This window comes from Gigantopelta aegis, chromosome 9, assembly GCF_016097555.1.
Source record: "Gigantopelta aegis isolate Gae_Host chromosome 9, Gae_host_genome, whole genome shotgun sequence".
In the NCBI taxonomy this organism is placed as follows: domain Eukaryota; kingdom Metazoa; phylum Mollusca; class Gastropoda; order Neomphalida; family Peltospiridae; genus Gigantopelta; species Gigantopelta aegis.
Window position 1 is genome coordinate 24,027,769 of NC_054707.1, and position 8,725 is coordinate 24,036,493.

Sequence of the window (8,725 nt, forward strand, 5' to 3'; positions counted from 1 at the left end):
CTACAGGTAGTCCTGTCATAATTTTTTCTTTTTTTTCTTTTTTTTTCTTCATTTTTTTAAGCTTCATGGAAGAGTTTAAGAAACTGAATCTCGGTGAAAACAGAGTAATTAAAGTGGTCAAGGAGAGGATATTTTCACTTGCCATCCACCCATCGGAGGACAAGATCCTGGTTGCAGCTGGAGACAAGTGGGGCAACCTCGGTTTTTGGGATGTGGTAAGTAGAGCTGGGCGGTATACCGTATATACCGTTTGGTATCGGTATTATGTCAATACCGATTTACCGTACCGACCATATTTTAAAATACCGAAATTTCGGTACTGAAAACTATTTCCCGGAAAGCACTAATAATATATCTGACGAACGCAAAATGGGTTGGTATAAATCAGACGAGAGCCTTGTGTATGGAATTTGATTGTATTTAGATGAAATTAGCGGATGAGCCTTAACACAGCCATGCAATTAAAGGTGAATATACCGAAAATAGCGCTCGATATCGGTATCGTGTCAATACTAAATACCGTACAAATACTGAAGTAAATCACCCCAAAAATACTGATATCGCTACCGAACCTCAAATTTCAATACCGGCCAGCCCTAGTGGTAAGCTTTAAAAAGTTAAAGTTTGTTTTGTTTAACGACACCACTAGAGCACATTGATTTAATAATCATCACCTATTGGATGTCAAACATTTGGTAATTTTGACATATAGTCTTAGAGAGGAAACCCGCTACATTTTTCAATTAGTAGCAAGGGATCTTTTATATGCACCATCCCACAGACATGATGGCACATACCACGGCCTTTGATATACCAGTCGTGGTGCACTGGCTGGAACGAGAAATAGCCCAATTGGCCTACCGACGGGGATCGATCCCAAACCGATCGCGAATCAAGCGAGCGCTTTACCACTGGGCTACGTCCCGCCCCTCCTTTTAATTGAAGATGAATTCCATATTGTGACGAAGTGCTTTCTGTATGTAGACCTTAGATATCCGCTGTTTTTAGAAACTAGCTTTTTGGGGGTTTTCCAGTTGTCTGAGAAAAACATTTACGTGCTCTTCAGCGATTCTTTTTTGTCCATTTTACGCGCCAAAACATGTTACTGTATTTTAAAAAACCCCGTAAATGTTTTGTTTTTTTTATATATGAATAATATGTATTTTATTACATATAATATGTCTGTCTGTTTTACTACTATCCTATTCAATTATTTAGACCCAAAGATTTTTGCAAATGTTACGTTTATTTCCTATTCGATATTTGTTTTCTTTGCATTTACATGAAAACAAACCCAAACCCCGACAGGTTTTATATACAAATCATCATATAAAATGCACGAAGTTGACTTAATTCCACTTTTTAAAAATCTCTGTGTCTTTTAAATGCACGTTATTTCTCCTATAAATAAGGTCATTTGCATATCAAAACATTGGGATCTGAGGCTACGTGAAGGCCATTATAGCTTGTTTCACTAAATCAAGGTTATTATTGTTTTGCAGTGTGTAACAGCATTGTCTAATCTTTCCGTTAAACATAGATGTAAACAAACAGAACATGTAACCCTTTCTTGTAGGTGCATTATATTTAATAAATTTAGCTAATGTATTATGTATTTTTATTTTATTATATCAATTATATATTAGCATACCATACCTAACCTAACACAACTGAGGTGTAGCACAGTAATAAACACAAATCACCTCACACACCGCAGGAATGTGCTTTCCAAATTTATAAATAAATTTAATGCAGGGCCGGACCCAGAAGACCGGGGGGGGGGGAGGGGGGGATAAAAAAATGTCAAAGGCCACCAACATCAAATAATAATAAAAATGTTATTTAATTTGCCTCTAAATTGGGAACTCATACGTATATATATATATATATATATATATATATATATATATATATATATATATATAGTATTTAGGGTGGTGCTAGGGGCTGGGGTTTGGGGGTTGGGTGTTACATTTGTAATGCGAAAAACCAAAGGGCTATTGTTCGGACTCGTATGGGTTCAACCACTTTTTCATCCCGCAGACACAGCCCTGAATGTTCAAAATACGATAGCATTGCTTGGTCAATAACATCATTATTTCGATCTATGACTGCACGTGCTATTGTAGCAATGTGTAAACCACGTAAAATACAAGTTAGGTAGGGTATATAAATTCATTGAAAATGTATTAGTCGACATTCTTGTTATTGTTATTTGAGGAAAAATATTGGTAAATCGAAAAACACTTCAGTTGATGTAAAATCGTGTATTAAGAACGTTTTCGAATATTTTGAAGATGAATATCAGCGCGGTAGACCTAGGTATGCTTCTTATCGAATTGTCGATCGAGTTGCCGCTGCACTTAAAGTTTCGGTTTCAACAGTAAAAAGAACTGTGAAAAATCTAAGCTCTACGAATCCAAGCACAGAAATCACTGTTAAAAAACGCGACCGAAAACTCATCGATTTATTTGATTAAGATGTTATTAGACGACGAGTATACAGATTTTATAGAGAGGGCGAATTACCTACATTACATAAGATTAACGTGGCTTTAAAGTGCTGTTCCAGATGTATGATGTATTGAGCTATATCAATCAAGATATTAGTTAATATGATTAGAAAATTAAAAAAAAAAAGTTAAAAAAATTATATAACGGTATATTTTCCATTTAAAAATATTCCCCTGAAAAACAGAACCAGCTGAATTCGTTTCGGGAATTTCCGTAAGATTTGATCCGTGACGTCACGAAGGGAACGCCTTTCGATAGTCAGCGCCATTATTCATTGCTTCTTTTGTGTTTATTATGGTTAAACGGCGTGTTGTTGGCGGCTGTAGCAATACAAAAGCCGATAAATTTAGTCTTCACACATTTCCTAGTAATGTTGCTGTGAATAATCTGTGTGTAAATTTGATTAAAACAACGTTAAAATACTGGACAGGAAGAAAATGCCGGAGACCGTTGACTGCAGGCACTTTAGTTTCGATTCGTCCGAAACTGGCTTGTCGGCTTAAGCGAGATATGGGAATACCATGTGTTATGGCTTTTAAAAAAAAGATGCCGTACCAACAATTTTTTCTGCGACACAAAACAAATGACAACAGCCGATGCCATCCACACCGAAACGACTTTGGGGTGCATATCGTCAATGTCCCAATTGCGTTATGCTTTCAACTCCGGTCAGTTTTGTTTTTTCATGCACGTTTCGTGCAATCATCGAGATACGATTTGTTGTCGTTTGCATCTCGTTCATTTGTGAGATTTTTCTTTACAGTTCGAAAACATTAAAAACAATAAAGTACAAACAAGGTAAGTATCTATAGCCTAGTCCGTCCCATCCTACAAAAAATGTAGGGTTTTTTTGTGAAAAAAAAAAACCTAATTTTGTATGCATCTTAGAAAACAATCGGCTCAGAAATAAATGACTTGTAAATTCCATAGTATAAAAAAAGGCGTTCCCTGTAAAACAAACTATAAATACATTAAATTAATTTTACTATACCTTCCCACAAAGAAAACCTTTTTTTCATACTATGGAATGTGCTATAAGTTATTTATTTCTGAGCAGACTGTTTTCACAACTGCACACAAAAAAATAGTATTGTTTTGTTGTTTCCAAAACACTTTTACTTTTTTTTTTTACGTCAAACTAAACTGAAATTATTCGCACAAAAAATATCTTCATGGATGGGACGGGCTAAAAAGTCGTTTTTGTTTATTTCTTAAAATTAAAATAAGTTATTTATTTCTGAGCAGACTGTTTTCACAACACTACACAAAAAATAGTATTGTTTTGTTATTTCCAAAACACTTACTTTTTTTTTTTTTACGTCAAACTAAACTGAAATTGTTCATAAAAACCCCTATCTTCATAGAGGGATGGGAACGGACTAAAAAAATCGTTTTTGTTTATTTCTTAAAATTACCGATATCGGGTCCAACTTGACTCGTAGAATTCAAGAGTTATTTATCGTCTTCTCTACTACATCACAAGTATTAGAACATACAGTGTAGCAAAATAATTCGCACCAAAAGCTAAAGAACAAAACAAGAATAAAAGTTGTAACTTAGTGGTAAGCTGTCTCCACGACCATTTTCATCGTCATCTGTCAGGCCGGTGGTTCATCGGAAGATGTTCCAGGTTCAAACTGATAAGGCATTATTTTTTGTGTTGCACAAATATTAGTCCAGTCGTCATTACTACACTATTCATCATCGAAAGAAGAATCGCATGATCAATGAGCTTGGCAGTCGCTGTCGGTCCCACTTTCGCTTGCGCTAAAAGTCGTCTCGTGGTAGGTTTCTGTGAAGCCCGTTCCCTTCATGACGTCATGGCTATTTACAGGCAAATGTTTTTACCGAGAATTTTACTCGGTCGTTTCCGGCAGTGTTCTACGGGAGTGATGTTTTAATACTTTTATGGGGCATTTTCGTAATTATTGATTTACATATCGGTGTAAAATATTATTGCATTGAATTAAGAAAGCATTTAATTGTTGAATTTGAAATTTTAGTGTATGGTCTGGCACAGCACTTTAAGGGAGGAATGTGGAATCAACATATCCATATCCAACTTTACGAAGAACACTCCATGACCTCGATTTTAAATACCAACATATGTCTACAACCGGAAAAGTGATTTTTGAGGACGCTAATATATCAGACAGGAGACTGTCCTATCTCCATGAAATATCCAGTTTACGAGAACAGGGGTATTTAATAGTGTATCAAGATGAGACCTGGGTGAATGTCAACCACACAACATCCCACCACTGGACAGATATCCACCCGGGCACAAGTACCGCCAATCACCTGCCGAAATCAGACGCTGCTGATCGAGTTCCTAAACTCTGTTCGGTGACTGGGAAGGGAAAAAGACTTATTAGTTGTCATGCTGGCTGTAATAAATATGGATTGATAGATGGCTGTAAATTGATCTTTGAGGCTAAAAAAAACAGACGGAGACTATCATGGTGAGATGAATCATGAAAATTTCATCAAATGGTTTGAAGAACAACTTATGCCTTCTCTACCAGAACCTTCTGTTATCGTCATGGATAACGCAAGCTACCACAACAAATTAACTGAGATTACACGATGTCCTGCACTAAACGCTAAAAAGGAAGAAATTCAGTCGTGGCTACGAAACAAAAATATACCTTTTGAGAGTAACATGACAAAGCCAGTTCTTTATGAACTTGTGTAAAGTAACAAATGTGCAAAGCAATTTGTTACTGATGATATTGCTGAACGCCATGGGCACTTGTGTCTAAGACTGCCGCCAAGACATTCTGAACTCAATCCGATAGAACTGATCTGGAGTCAAGTCAAAGGGCACATAGCTCGTCATAATGATGGTAAAAAGACCACGGTGCGGAGAGAACTTGCACATGCATTGAACTCTGTCATACCTACACACTTCTCTGACGCAGTTAAACATGTAATAAAGATAGAAGAAGATTTTAGAAAACAAAATAGTTTTATAAGAAATAAAATACCCCCTGTGATAGTCCCCCTTAACGAAGATAGTGATGAAGAAATGAGTTCGTCGACTGATTAAGTTATTTCTCCATACCCATAAGGAGTATTACTTTAATGTATGCATGAACTCTTTAACACCAAAAACAATTTATACCCATTTCATTCACTATCAAACAACTTAACAACCTATAAACTAATCGACTAGAAATGCATATAGACTACACATACATACGAGAGAAATGTTTATTTAACGACACACTCAACGCATTTGATATACGTTTATGTGGCGTCAGACAAAACGGTTAAGGAGCATTATGAGTGAGAAAGAAACTCGCTACCGCCACATGGGCCACTGTTTCCGATAAGTAATTTTGATCAGCAATAAGGGACGTTTTATATGCACCATCCCATAGACAGGATAACACATACCACAGCCTTTATACATCAGTTGTGGTGCACAGGCTGGAACTAGACACAACCCAATGGGTCCACCATGTGGGATCGATCAGTCGACCTACCATGAGCGAACGCTTTACCTCTGAGCTACGTCCCGCTCCATATACAAAAGAAGCCTTAAGTGGGGTTGGGGTTGTGCAGAGGGTCACACCTCCACCAATCGCATGCATACCACATTCTTCTCTCTCTCTCCCTATAACCATATAACCATAGATTAAAATGTTGAGTGCGTCGTTACATAAATGACGTATCTCTCTCTCGCTCTCTCTCTCTCTCTCTCTCTCTCTCTCTCTCTCTCTCTCTCTCTCTCTCTCCCCCTTTCAGCTCGCGCGCTTGTGTATTCCACAATTTAATTATAATATTTGATACATTTTGTTTTTCAAACTGAGGTTTTGTTACTTGAACTCCCCACCTGAATCCGCGCCTGCATGATGTTTACAGATATTTTCTTAAATATAGGTCACACTACGATTTGTGCGGATAGGACGATAGAACCGAACATTAGTTTGAAACGCACTATAGAATGATGCTTTTGATATGCAAATGACCTTAGTTATTTATAGGAGAAATAACGTGCATTCAAAAGACACAGAGATTTTTAAAAAGTGGAATTAAGTTAACTTCGTGCATTTTATATGATGATTTGTATATAAAACCTGTCGGGGTTTGGGTTTGTTTTCATGTAAATGCAAAGAAAACAAATATCGAATAGGAAATAAACGTAACATTTGCAAAAAACTTTGGGTCTAAATAATTGAACAGGATAATAGTATTTAAATGCATTTTAGTCTCATAACTCCTTTTGTGACACCCAATAGCCGATGTGTTTTGTTTTATTCGCTGGGATGTCGTTTCAACGTTTAAAAACATTCATTCATTCATTCATTTATTCCATGATGAGCTTTGTTTTTGTTTAACGACACCACTAGAGCACATTGATTAATTAATCATCGGCTATTGGATGTCAAACATTTGGTAAATATGACTCGTAGTCATCAGAGGAAACCTGCTACATTTTTTCCTAATGCAGCAAGGGCTATTTTATATGCACTTTTCCACAGACAGGCAAGCACATACCACGGCCTTTGTCCAGTTGTGGTGCACTGGTTGGAATGAGAGAAAAAAAAACAATCAGCTGAATGGTTACAAGGAGTGGCCTTTACATTGTTTATTAAAATGTTTCTCATGTATTTTACTGTATATACTGGGTGAGACTTTAATATATATATATATATATGTGTGTGTGTGTGTGTGTGTGTTTGTGTGTGTGTGTGTGTGTGTGTGTGTGTGTGTGTGTGTGTGTGTGTGTGTGTGTGTGTGTGTCTGTCTGTCTGTATTTCTGTCTGTCTAATCGATCATTGGAACATCACAACTTTTGCTGCCGAGCCCACTCATAACAGAACCACTTTAAAATAGCAACCAAGTTTAAAATAATGTTGTCGTCTGCTGCTGACATGCAGGTCACCATATGTGGCTTCCTGAACTCAGTGGTATCAGATTTCTCCTACACAATTTTCTCGCCGCCACGTAACAGATATTTCGTGTCAGTCCCGAAGAAATATCGATAATGCTCTTTACTAATTACATAATTATTACACTAAAACAAAAATTAACTGCCATAGAGACATTTGGAACATAAGGCAGGGCAGACGGACTTTTTAATTGGTGTGGGAAAGGGGCGTGGGTGGACCAATCTTTCTGATAACATGTATTCTTTGGTGGGGTGTTTTGTTGTTTTTTCTTTATGTTTTTTTAAAATTATTACAACTCAACGTGGATCAAGAGTGCGCTACTCTATTTACAACTATAATATCCGATATAGGCAGCTAATAGGTAAGTGGTCCAAAGTTATGAGGTAGTCGTAGATGGGGTTTCTTATAAACCCCGCCATGGGCGTCAATCCTGCTTTAAAAGTGTATGTGGGGGGACGTGTTAGTGTGTGTGTGTGTGAGAGAGAGAGAGAGAGAGAGAGAGAGAGAGAGAGAGAGAGAGAGAGAGAGAGAGAGAGAGAGAGAGAGAGAGAGAGAGTGGGAGAGAGGAGAGAGAGGGGAGGGAGGAATGTCAATGAAAATCATAAAGCTACATTTTAGTGGTTAAACTTTTAATTTTTGTTTGTTTTTTGTTGTTGCTGTTGTTTTTGTTGGTGGTATTGTTGTTGTTGCTTTTGCTAAACGAAAAAGTGTGTGTGGGGGGCGGGGGCGGGGAGGGGGACACTTATATAGATTGTCCCCCGGCGTTGAAAAGTGAGGTGGACGCATTCCCCCGTCCCCCACCGATCGAATGAATGAATGGATGAATGAATGAATGTTTAACGACACCCCAGCACGGAAAATACATCGGCTATTGGGTGTCAAACTATGGTAAAGGCAACAAAAAAATGTGATGATCACCATCAATATAAAAATTCAACAGTTCAATTAAAACACAGTGTAAAGAACTGTGCAACAAATACAAATATCACAGATATATACCCACCGATCGACGCCCATGAACCCCGCAAATGCCATTCCATGCATCTATGTTGTGGAATGACCTGCCGCAGAATTCTACTGGAAGCAACGACAAATGTCGCCGATATTAATAACGGTACAAGAAATCATATTTTTTTACTATCATAAATATAAAACTTTAATGGGTTTTTTTTTAAAGTGGCAAACCTATAAAGCCACTGTTTCGGAAATATTTTGTCATGAACAGACTTAACAACAAGAAGTAAACTTACTTGTTTCTTCCTCGAGAAAAATGTACTAGGCGGGTCCCGTCATTCAGTAAAGCGTAGTTTTGTG

The 8,725-nt window shown here is 37.3% G+C and overlaps 1 protein-coding gene across 2 annotated transcripts in view; it reads right to left on the reverse strand.

Moving 5' to 3' along the window:
* The window catches only part of LOC121382174, a 110,953-nt gene extending 102,228 nt beyond the window's left edge, over positions 1-8,725 (reverse strand). The window contains exon 1 of one of the 2 annotated variants that reach the window (XM_041511692.1): positions 8,662-8,725. The gene's annotated coding sequence lies outside the window, so the exon portion shown is untranslated. The remainder of the gene's footprint in view (positions 1-8,661) is intronic. The other variant, XM_041511696.1, reaches the window with a different exon arrangement.